This window comes from Tenrec ecaudatus, chromosome 2 (genome assembly GCF_050624435.1).
Source record: "Tenrec ecaudatus isolate mTenEca1 chromosome 2, mTenEca1.hap1, whole genome shotgun sequence".
In the NCBI taxonomy this organism is placed as follows: domain Eukaryota; kingdom Metazoa; phylum Chordata; class Mammalia; order Afrosoricida; family Tenrecidae; genus Tenrec; species Tenrec ecaudatus.
The window spans coordinates 78,691,207-78,708,264 of NC_134531.1; the positions used below are offsets into that span (position 1 = coordinate 78,691,207).

General features: G+C 37.7%; 1 protein-coding gene across 3 annotated transcripts in view; it reads right to left on the minus strand.

Annotated features, from left to right (window-relative positions):
- The window catches only part of SSBP2 (single stranded DNA binding protein 2), a 316,310-nt gene that overhangs the window by 216,846 nt on the left and 82,406 nt on the right, over positions 1-17,058 (minus strand). The gene's annotated exons all lie outside the window — the stretch shown is intronic.

A 17,058-nucleotide genomic window follows, 5' to 3' on the forward strand; every position in this document is an offset into this window, starting at 1 on the left:
AGATCTTATGATGTACTTGTTGCACATAGTTTAAAGGTTAACACAAAATTATATGTAAATTAATCATTCAACTATAGAATATTAATTGTACAGTATGTACATATACTACTCTTATTATCTGTGAATTCACAATGTTTAGCTACACCATGTGGCTTCACTTCAGTTGAGCTGTTAACAAAATATTATTCATAAACCCAAATTAGTCTGAGGCAGTATTTTTAATGATATCTTGGACCGATGCCCAGATAGCTCACAACAGTTCAGTTTCTGCTACACTATATTTACCAATATTTAACCAGGTTTACAGTAAACAATACACTGTAACAATAACCACAGTTCTGGAGAGCTGTACCACTGATTGCCAAATGAATTTGATTGTTAAAAATGGATGACATTACCAAAACCGAATATTTTTTTCATTTTCATGAAAACAGATCACGCTTCTGTTACAGAAAAAAGAGAAAGCCTGTGTAAATTCAGTGTTCTGACCATTTAATTACTTCAAAATTCCACAATTGCCAAACACTTAAAATAGGAATTATTCTATAGTTACTAAGCACCTGTAAAAAGAAGAGACAGCAGCAGAAGTTACTTGTGGACCAAGTGTTGGATTGGTGGTAACTAGTACTCACATCATTTAAAAACATCTCCTAATGTCTTTGAGTAGAATGACATTACCTAGATTGTCACTGGTCAACCTTTTTCCACCCTACTCCCCCCCGGGGGTGGGGGGGTAGGCAATGCTCCTTTTGGTCTCACTGTGGGGTTGTGGCTCATCCACAAAGGACATCATAAAGGGGAAAGGGGAATGCAATGCCTCTGTCTTTCAAAACAAACAAACAAGCAAGCAAGGTGATTCCTATCACAGGTCCTTTAAACACACCTATCACACATACCTGAACTGTCAGTAACCACTTCAATTCTAGCACACTGTTTGCTGACCATGATGGTAATTTTTACCTTGAAAAACTAATTTGTGAACTCTTCTTAGACATCCTGCAAAGTCTCCAAATTCTCAAAACTACTCCCAGTAGCACCACCACTCCACACCCTCCTGCCTAAGTAAAAAGAAATGTAGCCTCGGGTAATTCCTAATGATTTGTCAGGCCTAGTGTTAACATAGTGGTGCAAGCTAGGCAGGATCCAGACCTTGTTCAGTGGCTCAACAAGGATGCTGCACCAGGAAAGGTGGATTGTGAAACAGCTGTGCTAATGGGTCTGGGGCTTGAGCAAAGACATCAGAAAAATCAAGGCCCAAACACACCTGTTCCTTGAAATAAACCCCATTCCTTGAAAACAAAAAACAGTTACTTGTAATCTTTTCATTTCTTCTATGCCAACACTATAGACACTAATATATTTTTAGGGGTACATGAGCGGCACCAATGGTAAACTGTTTGATTACTAACAAAGAAGTGGACGGTTTGAACCCACCCACAAGTACCTTAGAAGAAGAGCCTGGAGATCGGCTTCTGAAAGGCCATAGCCAAGAAAACCCTAGGGAGCAGAGTCCACATCCACCAACAGGTTAGGGCTCCCCAAGTCCAAATCAAATTGACTTAAACTGGTGGTGGTGGTGGGTAGGTTTGTGTCTTCCAAATTCTTAACAAAAAAAGATAGTTTTTTACAAGCGTATATAAAGCAATCACCCCCCCCCCACTTTTTATTGGCCTAAGATCACACAACCACCCACTACCCCGAGTCAATCCCAACTCACAGAGATGCCACAGGACAAGGTAGAACTGCCCCTCCCATTTCTGAAGTTGTAAATCTTTTAAGCAGAATCTCTCATCTTCCTCCAGAGAAGAGGCTGGTGGGTCTGAACAGCTGACCTTTCAATTAGCAGCTGACTGACACATAAGCACTGTGCTGCCTAGGCTCTTTTGGTTTAGGAAAATGATTCTAAATATGTATAAGAAGGAACTCACTAGAGGGAAAGGGCTTTAAGCTATACTGCTGGAGATTCTGAAATATCTTCCAAAATGGTATGCCTTTTTCCTATGGTCAAAACCTTTGCAGTAGTAGTTCATCATTACCAATAAAGATGTTGTTGATATGAAATAGGGTTAAGAATATCTATCCAAAATGTCACCTGTTATGTTCCTATTCTGTTGTCTGCTTTGAACAATGATAATGCTTCCTGGATGGTCAGGATGATAATCCAGAGTGGCCTGGAACAATGCCTGGAGAAAAATCAAACTAGTGCTACAATGACATCATCAGATATGAGAAAATCCCTAACATTTTAACTCGCTCATATGCACATGAAAGCTGCAAGATGAAGTAGGAAGGACACTTTGATTATGGTGTTGGCAAAGAATACTGAAAGTACCATGTACCGCCCAAAAGCAAATAAATCTGTCTTTGAGGAGGTACAGCCAGAATGCTCCTTAGAAGGAAGGATGGTGAGACTTTACTGCACATACACTGGACTCACTGTCAGGAAGCCAGTCCCTGGAAAGGAGACCAGCTCAGAGAAACAGATTAAGACCTTCAAGGAGATACATCAGTACAGTGATTGCAACAATTGATTCCAGGGTAACAACTGTGAGGATGAAGCAAGACTAGAAAGTGTTTCCTCCTGTTTTCCACTGGGTTACTGTGAGTTGGAGTTGACCCGATGGCTCCCAACAAAGGATTCCTACACTTCCCCCTTCAGTCCTAGCCTCTCCCCCATGCTCACATTACTCTTTGAAACGTTCCTCTCTAAAATACCAAACAAACACACTCCCTGCCATGTCGATGCTGAGTCATAGTGACCCTACAGGACAGGGTGGAACTGCCCCTGTGGATTTCTGAGACTGTAATTCTTTATAGAAATAGAAAGGTTTATCTTTCTCCCCTGGAGCAGCTGTTGGTTTTGAACTGTTGCCCTTGTGGTCAGCAGCCCAGTGTGTAACCACTAAGCCACCAGGGCTCCTTGTTCACCTCTCGCTCCCTTAACTGACCACGTCCAATGTTAAAGTCACCTTTTCTACCTGTTTTGAGTAGCTGTGTTCACTCTAAATGGACACAATTTTTCTGAGTCTGTTTCCTCAATCTTAAATTGGGAATAATAACACTTCTTCATAGCAGTGTTAAAATGACTATAGAGTACAATAAACGGTAATATCGATCATGACACTTTTTCCTGACTCTCTCACATCCAGTAATAAATTACCAAGCCATGCACATTCTAACATTCTCCTCCCTCCTCTGCCACCCTTTTCTTCCCAGCCCTACTCCTGCTCCTGAGGAACCATTAGGAACCACAGCAAAGCAGGACCTAGTTGCTCCAGCAGCAAACACACCTGCTGGGTATGTCCCATCAACTCCCCATAATAGCACTGGGGCCACCAGAAATAAGAATCCTTAGAAAGTTCTTAAGGGGTAAACCCTGTGGTGAAAATTACTGTTTGAAGACATATGGTTCCAGATGGGCGAGAGTTGGAAGTGACATTTGTTAACCCTGTGCTTTAATATAAAAAATGCCTCCTCTGACCAAAAAAAAAAAAAAATCACAGACTACTCCTTACCTGGTGACATGAGACTTCCAAGCGTGAGAGGGTACTGTTTTATTGTGATTTAAAATTTCCCTTGAGTGGTAAATATTGACTATACCAATATTTAAACTGTACATACTCTGAAATGTTCCTTTTCATAATTTTCAAGAAAAGCAACTGCTTTAGATAAGAAATGCAACTATTTTCAGCAAAGAGTCACTACTGAATGTAGTAACTTATATGGGTTACATCTTAAGTTATCTCTAGTCCACTCTAGTTTTCACTTTGTATCAATGACTAGGCTATCCAAGTTCTGGCCAGGGAGTCCATAAAGGATATCAAAGGCACAAGGTCAACCTTCTTTACCCCTGGACACCACAAACTCTTGAGCTTAAAAGTAAGAGCAATAAATAAACAAATAAAGTAAGCGCAAAAGCAAGAGGCTAAAATTGGGAAGAAAATAGACAAGAGTCAAAGCCTGAACCCACGTGGGGCTGCTCTTAAAACATTAATTACCTATCATACACTCATGTAATGTCCCTGAACTTACAACCCTTCAGTCACACACACAAGCTCTCACAAATATTGTAGGAGAGCAGACAGGTAGGTGAACCAACAATGATAAAATTCCACACCGCAAGTCCCGTTAAGCTCCAATTGTAATCATGTAAAATCTCTTTCACCAAGCTTTTTGTGAATTCAAAATATCTTAATACTTTTATGTAGATAGATCTACAGTTTAACCTTTAACTTTTTCTTCCCAAAGAAAGAAAAAAATGAGGGAATCCTACTTACTCTTTATGTGGGATTCTAGTCTAGCAAAAATCTGTTGTTTTGGGTTGTTATTGACATTATATAAACTGTTAAGAGAAATAAACATAAAGAAAAATGTCAAACCTCTGGCTGCCCTTCCAAAAATCGAGTAAGGTTAAAATACAACAATGGAAAGAAAAACACAAGATATGCAGTAGGTTGGATCACAAAAGGTTAACACTATATATAAGTTAACTTGTCAGATGTCAGATTATTAAGACTTTCAACTTTTAAATAATGAGCAAGGTATGAACGTGAAAAGACAAAGAACAATGCCTTCATGTCACAAGAATAATCAACCTAAGAGCAAATATTCAAGACATAAAGAATGCTTCCAAATTCACCAATGAGTTTAGCAAACACTCAAAACACAAGAAAGCACGCAGTGCTTATGAAGGTGGCTATGAGCGTACACTGGCACAGCTTTTTCGGTAAAATAGCGTGGCAAGGTGAGATAAATACATGGGAAGGGCAAAACACAGAACAGCTCGCACAGTCTGCTCGCCTCTGCACATGCATGTAGGACTATATTCCTCCCAAGGGCTGGTCATGCATACACAAGCACACTCCCCAGCCCCATGGTTTCATTTGTTCTCAAACACTGTCTTTCTCTGCAGGGCTTGTACTAAGTCCTCTCAGGCCTGAGAGATAAAGGGGGGCTCTTTCTACTACGTTTCTTTCCCTATGCTGGCATTTAAAAACAAGCAGGAAGCAAATAGGAAAAAAAAATCAAACTGTTTATATCTTTTGATCCAGTAATTTTCACTGTAAAACGGGATCTAAAGAATTAGAAATCTAAACATTAATTTATAATAGTTATCATGACAAAATTCTACCAGTAGAAAATGGACAACCTAAATATCTGATCATTAGATTGTAATATATTTATGTGATGGGAAAATATACTTGGGGGTAATATTTAATGAAATGGATAAATGTTCATAATACACTGTTGAAATTTTTAAAAATCATTTTATTGGGGCTCATACAATTCTTATCACAATCCATACATACATCAATTGATTAAAGCACCCTTATACATTTGTTGCCCTCATCATTCTCAAAATTTGCCTTCCACTTCAGTTCCTGAAATCAGCTTTTTCCTTTTTTTCCTCTCCCTCCCTCCATACTCTCCCCTCCCTCATGAACCCTTAATAATTTATAGATCATTATTTTATCTTATCTTACACTGCCCGGCGTCTCCCCTCACCCACCTTCCTGTGGCCCATCCCCCAGAGAGGAGGATGTATGTAGATCTCCGAGATTGGTTCCCCCTTAAAACATACCTCATGTCTACACAGAAAGATTAGATGAAAAGTGCTACCGGGAGAAACAAAAACTTAGAAATGACAGATAAAGTCCAACTTGCACAGATGGGACAGAAAGGCTCAGTAAAGCCAGGAGAGCCTACTTCCAGTAGAGATAAATATTCACTCCACATTCAGACCTTGTCACCAGAAAAAACATTGAATTTTGAGCCATCAGTATACATAAAATAGAATGGACTTGGCTACATTAAAATATACAACTTGCCCATCAATAAAAAAATTGGATAAAGAAAATATAGTTTATACCAACATCAGAATACTATTCAGCCATAAGGAGAAGTTAAATTGTGATACCTTCTATAACACAGGTGAACCTTAAAAACGGCATGAAAGAAGGTAAATGGTATATAAACCAAACATAAATGGACAAGTATTATACAATCCAACATATATAAAATATCTACCATTGCCAAATATTTAGTTACAGAAAGTATACTCGTGGTTATCTGGACATGAACAGGAGGAAGGAAGGGTCATTATTAATGAGTATACTATATTTCATTTTAGGATGATAAAAAAGTTTTAGAAATAAATAGAAGTGATAGTTGTACAAAATGGTGAATATAATGAATGCTAATTAATTATATACTTAAAATACTTAAAATTACTTAAAAACATTTTATGTTTTAAAATATATAGTAAATTCTCACTCAAATTCATAGAGATCTAAAATTTCAAATTTATATACAGCTGTATAAGAGGTGGTACCCCCCCCCAAAAAAAGGAGAAATTTTTTTCAAAGCTATGTATTTAAATTTTTTTACAAAACAACCTATCACCTTCAAAATACTTTCTATTACACTTAGTATATTTGTTAAATCTGTGATTCCATTCTGGAAACATTTTTCAAAGTCATCTGTTTGGACAGCTCACAGCACCTCCCACGATTTTTTCTTTACCTTTTCTACATTCTCTAATCACTGTCCTTTCATGTCCCTCTTCATTCATGGAAACAAAAACAAGTTGCATGGAGCAAGATCAGGTGAGTAAGGTGGGAGTGCTTAGAGAGGCATGCTGGGTTTTTTGATTAGAGGGGGAAGTTTTGGTTTTTTTTTTTTTTGCAAAAACTGGCGTAATGAGATGGCTGCGTGAGCAGGTGCTTTGTCCTAGTGGCAAAACCAGTCCCCTATCTGCCACAATGCCACAAATCAGGTCTTTTTTGGTCGCACACTGTTATGCAATCTTTTTAGAACTTGATTAACAGTCTGACCTGGTGGAATGAACTCCAAATGCACTACACGTCAACATGTTCTTCTGTTTAGGAAGTTGACGGACATCTCGAATGACGTTTGTCATCAAGCAACATTTCGCCTTTTCTGAAACATAAAACCACTCATACACTTGAGTTTTCCCCATAACGCAGTCCTTGTAAACTGTGTTCAACATCACAACAGTTTCTGTGGCATTTTTCCTGAGCAGGAAACAAAATTTCATAGCAGCATGATGTTCTCTTAAATCAGCCATCACATACACGAGGTTTGAGTGAAACTGCTTGTACAGAAAAATTCATTGCAACTAGAGAGAACCTTCCCTGTCAGTGCCACTGGGTACACTAACTCAGAGCAAGTTGCTGGATGGTCGCCTAGTGGGAAAAATGCATACTAGGAAAACTCTGCTCTTCCCAGTGCAACTCTGTTTTTGGGGGGGTACCCCCTTGTAGATTGAGTGGATAGATATAAAAACAGCAATGAGATTCTAAATCTCACTCAAATTCATAAAAGATAATGAAATGAATACTCAAATACTTGCTATAGGAATAAATTGATATAATCATTTTTAAACCCAATTTGTCAATGAGAACTTTCAAAAAGAATCTATACACTAAGACCCAAAAATTCCATTACTAGAAATCTAGCCTAAGGAAAGGATCCTAGTATAGAAAAGTTTTACACACTAAACATTTTCAACCAAAAATTATGTATGTAATTTTTAAATGGCTGGCTCAATTTCCAATAAAATATTTCACTTTAATTTCATGATTAAAAACATAATTCAGAAATTAGAAAAATCATTCAACAAGCACGTGACTCCTTTTGAAATCTGAGAAAATGTTATTACTACACGACCAAATAAAAATATTTCACATTTACCTTGAGATTATTACAAATTCTAATAGAAAATGAAACAAATTTTCCCATTCAAAAATCTATACATGAAAAGTAGTCTATCATGTGTCATCTAATAGCCTAGACTGACTATTCAATGAATAAAGTGTCTATAACAGAGACTGTCATTTAAGTGTTCTAATTACAGCTAATTCTCAACAATCCACATAAATGAAGGAACTTTTTTGGGAAAGAGGAAAAGACCTTACTTTCCATTAAACTCAATTCTTCCATTAAACTAGCTATCTAATTTTCACCTAAAAATTTTCCATGAAAAGAAATAATGGAAAGTAAAAAGTGATGGGCACGATATAAAAAGGAAAATTTCCAAGATGGTCGGGTTAAATTATAAACAGGTTTACCATAATTTACGTCCAAAGCGAATACATAAAAGCTAATTCCTCCCTCTTTCAACAAAGTAGTCTGTATGGGTATATACACACATGTACATGGGGAGGCCCTTCCAAACTTAGTGGAAATTTTCCATTATCCTTAAATATCATTTTTCACAAACTTTCTAAAGCCCCCTCTTGTAATTGTTGGGTCCCACCAGGTCAGTACTAACCCATAGCAATCATGTGTACAACAGAACAAAACTCTGCCTGGTCCTGCACCAAACTCACAATTGTTTATGTGTACATGCATATAATATACACACGAAGAGTGAAAGAAGTGATTCTCAACTTTCCTAATGCCCGACCCTTTAATACAGTTCCTCGTGTTGTGGTGACCTCCCAACCATAAAATTATTTTCATTGCTACCTCATAACTATAATTTTGCTACTGTTATGAATCGGGCAAAACCCCTCTGAAAGGGTCATTTGACCTCCCCAAGGGGTCGCCACCCACAGGCTGAGAATACTACAAAATAAAGCTGGCATAGAGGGTTATGCAGTAGAGGGCCAGTGGTTTACACCCACCAGTCACTACTGGGGACAAAGATGAGATTGTCTGATTTAAACTCCTATAAACCCAAAGGGGAAGAAGTTACATCCTGTCCTATAGGGGTCACTATGAATTGAGACTGACTCACTATCAGTAGGTTGGGTTTGGTTTACACAGGAGCAGGCATCAAAAATTAGTGGGAAAATTCCAATATTTTTAAATTCCCTTTTTCAATGAACTTTTTGAAACCTCTTGGTATATCACGTGTGTGCAGCACAATTCGTCTACATAAAACAAATAATTACTTAATAAAAGTCTAGTAAAAATAACCTAATTTTTAAAAATCTCAATTTTTAAAAAGGTTAAAGTGAATATAAATGTTTATATAATCTAAAAGGTACGTATTAACTTTGAGTAGGAATCATTAATAATTTCATTAACATTATCAAATAAAGCTCACTGACATCAAATTAATTTCGACTCATAATGACCTTACATAGGGTTTCCAACACAGTTAATCTTTATAAGAGCAGGCGGCCTCATCTTTCTCCTTCAGAGCTCCTCGTGGTTTGAGCCACCAACTATATTAATAACAATAACATGATTTAATATTTGTAAAAATTTTCAGGACTATTTATGATAATGCTTGACACCTATAGAGAGCATCTCATTCATTATTCTTATAATATTCCTATGAGGTACCGAGAGTTAAGAACTCTGCAGGTATATATATCATTAAGTGCTTGAATTCTTGAGTTCTACAAATTTGAATACATGATAGTAAATAACTTTCAAATATATATCAATCAGCCTTATAAGCACTGACATTTGTAAAAGGTAAGTGTAGTGTTTTGGTTATTTTCTGTGGAGGTGAGATATTACATATGCAAATCAACTGAAGGCGGTTTTAAAAGGAGGACTTTTAATGTAACGGTATGTACATAATAGTATAACATAACAGTGATATTCAAAATCCAGAACACTTCTTTCTGCTCATGCGGAATTTGCCCATGGAACAAGAGGCAGCTGTGTGAACAGAACAAGGGGACACTGCATGGTTTAAAATCAGGAAAGGTGTGCATCAGGGTTCTATCCTCTCACCATACTTATTTATTCTCTATGCTGAGCAAATCATCAGAGAAGCTGGATTATATGACGAAGAATGCTGCATTGGGATTAGAGGAAGGCTTGTTAACAACTTGAAATATGGAAATGACACAACCTTGCTCACAAAAGTGAAGAGGACTTTAAACACCTGCTAATGAAGATCAAAGTTTGTATGGATGACAACTCAATGTAAAGAAAATCAAAATCCACAAAACTGGAACAATAATAGGTAGCATCATAATAAATGGAGAAAATGTTGATGCTGACAAGGATTCTGTCTTGCTTGGATCCGCAATCAATGCTCATAGAAGCAGCAGTCAAGAGAGAAAAAGAGGCACTGCATTAGGTAAATCTGCTGCAGAAAACCTTTTAGAGTACTGAAAATCAAAGATGTTCCTTTGAGGATTAAGGTGTGCCTGACCTAAGCCAGGGCATTTTCCACGGCCTCATAAGCATATGAAATTTGAACACTGACTAAAGAAGACAGAAGAAGAATGAGTCATCTGAATTATAGTGCTGGGAGAAAAATACTGAAAGTACCATGGACTGCTAAAAGGACAACCCAATCTGTTTTGGAAAAAGTTACAGCCAGAGTAATCCTTAGAGGCAAGGACGGCAAGACTTTGTCTCACATACTTCAGACACGTTGTTAGGAGAGAGCAGTCCCTGGAGAACGACATCAGGCTTCGTAAAGTAGAGGAGCAGCAAAAAGAAGGGAAAGGACCTCACTGAGATGGACTGACACAGGGGCTATAAAAATGAGCTCAAGTATAGGAACAATTGTGAGGAACCTGCAGGGCCAAAAAGGAAGAACACGCTAGCATTCCTCAAGCTGAACAAACTGAAGAAGAAACTCAGACTCGAATCTCAATGTGCAAGCAATGGTAAAACAGTGAATGGTGACAGAAGCATCCGAAGAAGACGGAGGCAATACAGAGCCACTATTCCAGAAAGAACTGGTCAGCATTCAACCCTTTAAGGAGGTAGCATTGATTAAATAAATTTTAAAAATGGTGCTGAAGTCCAAGCTACATTAGCCAAAATCAAGACTTCTGGAAATGACAAAATACCAATGGAAATATTTCAACAAATTGCTGCAGCACTAGAAACACTCACTGGTTCATGCAAAAAATACTTGAAAAGTTATTAGCCTGGACAACTGACAGAAAGAGATCTATATTTCTGTCCATCCCAAAGTAAGATGACCAATGAAATGGAGACATCATCAAACAATATCATCATTGTCACATGCAAGTAATATATTGTTGAAGAAAATTTTTTAAATGGTTGCAGCAGTACCTTGACAGGGAGCTGCCAGAAATTTAAGCCAGAGTCAAAAAAGGACATGGAATGAGAGATATCATTGTGGACATCTTGTCTGATGGATCTTGGCTGAAAGTACAGAATATCAGAAAATGTTTACTTGTATCTTATTAACAGGCAAAGGCATTGCAGATCATAACAATTCTCAAAGATGATGTTCATGCAGAGCCTGTACATAGACCAAGAGGCAATTGTTGTAAGAGAATAAGAGAATATTGAATGATTTAAAATCAGGAAAGGTGTACATCAGGGTTGTACCCTCTCACCATGGTTGTTCATTTTGTATGCTGAGCATATAGTTCAAGAAGCTCTCCTATATGAAAAGGAATACAGCATCATATTAAACTCAAACCCAAACCCACCGCCGTCAAGCGGATTCCAACTCCTAGTGACCCTATGTGATAGTTGGGGATTATGTCGACTAGACACTCCTGGCTACGGGTAGTGTCAAATCTGTCCATCATTTTGCATCTGATGACACCCCTTTGATGATACAAACTTTCTGTATAAGGCCAAGATGAACAGAGGCAATCTCTGTCACTTCACCTTCCTCCTCACTAGGGCTACACCGGGACTAGGTGTCTGTCTCCACATGGGGCTAGCAGAACCTCACAACTGTGGACAAGCTGTCATGTTTTCACCAACCTTGGATCCTTACGACTGCACACACGGCCGTGTGATTGCCTTGCTTTCCACTGTACCTCTCAGCTCAGCTACGTGACTCTGAAGAGGGCCTCTCCTAGCATTGGGTCTATGGGCTTGATATGGACTGGACTGGGACACCTTCTTTATGCAAAGGTGCTTCTTGATACAAGGGTCTTTCTTGTACATAGATGAGTGGCACTGGATTTGTTTCTCTAGACAACCTGGCCTAACACCCTATAAGAGTAGTTCCGCCCCTTTGTGTATCTAAGACTTTGCATGTTTATAAGAGTAGACAACCTCCTCATTCTCACAGGGTGAAGCTGGTAGATTCAAACTGATTACCTGTGGTTAACAGCTCAATGTGTAACACACTAAGCCACCAGAGCTCCTTGCACGAAGATTATAGGAAGGCTATTAACAACCTACAATATGCTAATGACACCATATGCTAATGAAACGAAACCTTGTTTGCTGAAAGATTTGGGACACTTACTAATGAAGATTCAAGACTGCAGCTTTCAATGTGGATTGTAACCCAATGTAAAGACAACAAAAATCCTAACAATTAGACTAAGAACTGTGATCGTGATAAAGGAAAAAAATTGAAGCTGTCAAGGATTTTATTTTACTTGTATCCACAAACAACACTCATGATGCATTTAACTGAGTGAATCTGCAGCACCAGGCCTCTCTAAAGTATTAAAGAATAAAGATGGCGTTTTGAAAATTAAGGTGTGCCTGGTCCAAGACCTGGTAATTGCAATCACCACACATGCATGTAAAAGCTGAACACTGAATTAGGAAGACCAAAGAATAGATGCATTTGGATTTTGGGGCTCATGAAGAATATTAAAAGTACTATGGGCTGCCAGTAAAATAAATTTGCCTTGAAATTACAACCTTAGAAGCAAGAGTGGTTAAATTTCATACTTTGAACATGCTATAAGGACGGCCTAGTAACTAGAGAAAGACATCATGCTTAGTAGAGAGTCAATGAAAACATAAAAGTCCCTCCACAAATAAATTTGACCCAGTGGATGCAACCATAGGCTCAACCCTAACAATCGTGAAGACAATGCAGCACCAGGCAGTGCTCCATCCCATGGTATACCGGGTCACGATGAATGGAACTGACTTGATGGCACGTAACAACACGGGTCGTTTTGGAGAGTCACATTGGCACTCAAAAAGAGACTTCGTTTATTCCCGAGGCACTGTCTCAGTGTTGACCGAGGATACATGTCAGCAGTCAAGTGTGACTCTTGGGTGATAAAATGCCAATAGTTATTTGGATCACAGCTAGCTAAAGACTGGCAAGGCACATTTGTCAGCCACTGAGAGGCTGCTCTTGGGACTGTACGTAGTTATTAACAGTGAAACTAGATCAGCCTGATCAAGTTTTCAGCAGAGCTTACGACCTGGTGTTGAGGAGGTGCGAGAAATTAGAAATCTCTTTTTGACATTGTCTTTTAAATGTTCCTTGGCGGCACCACTAAAGTGAATGTCAAAAATTGTGTATGGGACCACATAATATTAATACACCGCCTTATAAAGCACCTTTTTCTATTCTATCAATACGAAAAAACAGATACCTGATATAGCATACAGATATCACAGATGCTAAACTAGGCACCAGCCATGTTCTCAGGTAGGAATGACTGCATCAGCTGATATAAACACCACTGATAATTTAACAGTCATGGGGATAGTTGAGCATAAAAAAATACTACTTTACATAATGTTTTACTGAAAATAAACAGTGACATAAAGCTAGTAGTACAGATTTGGAATGAAGTGATTTGGTGTTGTTTAGAAAAAGAAACATTTGTCTTATACAGATAGGCAATCGAGATTTAAATGAATAGTGTCAACTTAGGGAAATAAAAGGGGGAAAGATATAAAAATGAGTATTAAGCAACCAACAAGTTTGTAGAATTATAGTAATTCATAGAATTTAGTACGATTCCCCATTCAAATGTCTAGCTAGGGTGTATATACTGGATAATACGTTCCTAGGTGTATTTCATAAGAATACTTAATCCGCATCATAGTTTTTCCTTTATGCCTTATCCTCACACAGAAAAGGCTTCAGATTACTATTGCCACTGGCTGTCAAGTTGATTTTTACTCATAAAACAACGAAGCTAAACACACTTCCATGGAGTTGATTCCAATCTATAGGTAAAAGAACAGAGAAGAAATGCCCCTTTTGGGTTTCCCAGGCTACAAATCTTCATGAGTGGAAAAAGCTTCGTCTTTCTCTGGAGGAGCAGTTGGTGGGTTTAAACCATTGACCTTGTAGTTAGCAGCTCAAGGCATAACCCACTATAAACAAAGTAGAAGCGCCTCCACAAAATTTGTAAGACTATAAATATTTACAGAAAAAGATCACTAGGCCTTTTTTCCCACTGAGCTGCTGCTGAGTATGAACCACCAGCCTTTTGGTAGCCACCCAGCACTTACCCACTGTGTCACCAGGATCCCTCCTAGAATACTACTGGCTTCTTAATCCTTGCTCACTAGCCTAAGCAGATTTTTTCCATATTCTGTTTGACATTTTCCAGATAACAGACTTCTGCTTATGCCAGGAAGGAGAGTAAGAGAGATTGGACTTGCTCACCAGGTGTAAAGAAATATAAAACACAGTTGTTTAGTAATGTGAAACAACTGTGTCAGACATTGGAAGAACAGGCATTGTAGGCCTGTGTGGTAGTCAAATAGGATGTCAACTAGTCACTTCTGGCTTAAGGGTGGAGGCAATCAAGTGGTACGACCTGCTCATAAGAGTGAGAAAAACTGGGACTTCCCTCTCTCTGTGACTTCATCTTCCTACTTGCTGGGACCCTGCCACCAACTCTCAGAGCTGGCAGCACCCTGCCAAGTTTCCAACAACTTTGGATCCGCTTGAATCTGCACCCACCAGCCTGTGATCTTCCCGCTTCCCAATGCACCATTCTGCATCACCAACCTGCAGCTAGGTGAGTCTGAAGAGGGTCTTACGGATTAACATCAGACTTACGGACTTAAATTGGACTAGGCTGGAATGCCTTCTTGATATATAAATACTTCTTGATGTAAAGTTCTTTCTTAAATATAGAACAGTGTCACTGAATTTCTTTCTCTAGACTACCTGGCCTAACAAATCATGTAATACCTGAGAAAGGGTGAATAAACTGTCTGAGGTCTACCATCACCCTGACTCTTTCCATAAGTACATGCCAAAACACACAGCAGTGAGAAAGAAAACCAGGCACAGGACAGTGTTTGCTTATGTCAAGGAGATAAAGAGATAGAAATTTGAAAGGCAGAATGTAAGATGGGAAGGAGGAATGCAGAAAAAGATCCTCAGCAATGTGCATAGCATGTGTAGGGGAAGCTCCGCAAAGCCAGACAAAGAGCCACTGTTCACTCAAATCTGGGAAACAGTTCAGACCATTTGGAGCAGAAAGATCTCAATGAGCACAGTAGACACTCATGGGGCCTATATGCAAAGTACAGCTAAGCTAGCTCTACAGAAAGATCAACTGTAGACACATTTAACAATGAGAGAGTTTAAACTAACAACCTTCACGCCAGGCCTGTGAATAACATGCAAGTATAGCCAGATTAAGTGAGAAAAGGTTGACCAGACCTCTGAGTAAACAGTACTAAAAAGGGGATACAGTTAGAGATAGTAACATGAATTTCAGCTATTAAAGATTTGGCCAAATAGCTAAAGCTGTTTGAATTGTTACATCTACAGAGAATGCAATATGAAGCAATAAGAAAAATCAACATAAAAATTTTGTTATGATAATTTCATATCAAACATTCTTTTTCTGTGATAATCTGGAGAATTCATAATTTTTCTAGAAGATTATATTTCTAGTATTGAAATGAAATCAATAGAGGGGGAAAGTATTCACTAGAAAATTTTAATTAATGACAAAACATCCTAGAACATTTGTTTCATCAAAGGGCACTGTAGTTATATTTAATGCTGACATGACTTAACTTTTCCCACCTGAGACATAATTGGTAATGCTACAGTAGTATAAGTGGTAATGAATTCTTTTTCACACACACAAAGAAAATGAGCACTATTTTATGGAGGGCACAGTGGGTATAAAAATTTAACTAAAACACAATTACTGTTGATAGAGATTTCCTAGGAGCTCAACGCAAACCTAGACACATGATTACATCAATTCAGCACTACCCTATGGACTGAGACTAAAATTAAAGTTTAAATTAAGGTTAAGAGAAAAAAATCTTCAAAAATATTTCATTTATTCATTTTTAATAGAATTTATATTTCTTTACACATTCAAATATAAATGATCAAAGCACAAGGACTAAACACAAATACTCGTAAGGAGTTTAAAAATGATTAGGTTATGAAATTCTGTTGTTATTCTATGCCATCAAGTTGATTCCTACCTATTATCAACTCTATGCACAATAGTATAAAACACTCTATCAGACCCTGCATGATCCTCACAATTGTTATGTTGGAGCTTATGCTGCAGCCACTGTATCAAACCATCTCTTTGAAAGTTTTCCTGGGAAATTTTAACCCAGCCCAATTGTCATTCAAAATTATTACTTTTTTAAAAACTAAATATAATGACTGTATTGTGGGTTATCCATTGGGCTGCTAAATACAAGGTAAGCAGTTTGAAATCACTCTAGCTACTCTGCAGGGGCGACTTTCTAATCTCCAAGAAACCCACAGTGCAGTTCCATATTATCCCACAGAGTTGCTATGATGTGACAATAGTTTGGGTTTAAGTATAATGATAAGATTCATCTTTCTTTTGAAATAAGCCATGATAACTATGTTATAGTTCATAAATAGCTGATTTGATATTTTAATACTAAAATTTAAATGTTTAACACTTAAATATCAGTTATATGACTCTTTCCTTTTACTTGTTTTACATACAGCACTTCTACCAGAAAATAAGTGAGTAAAAGCACAGAGTTTGCTAAAATCAGTTAACTGACATTAAATATTTAGGTTTGTCTTGAGATATTCATATGAAATTAATACCTTTATAAAGATCTCTTTAAATATTACCTTATATTTATTCCAATTTCCCAGCATTTATACAGAAAATTCATAGGCAGAAAGGAAATGTTCCTTTGCAAATGATTTCCCAAAGGAATAATTGTAGCTAAGCAAAAATAATCTTAAATAAGAGTTGTGAAACTTTAAATATATGCATATACCCTTTGGTAGTACAATTATCCCTGTAGGAATTTATTTGGAAGGGGGAAAAAGGCATACATAAAGGTATTTCAATACAAAGTTTTACCAGTAGCAAAAAGTAGAAATTATATATCCAATTCTATGAATCCCATTAAAGTATGGCACCAAATTAAAGCATG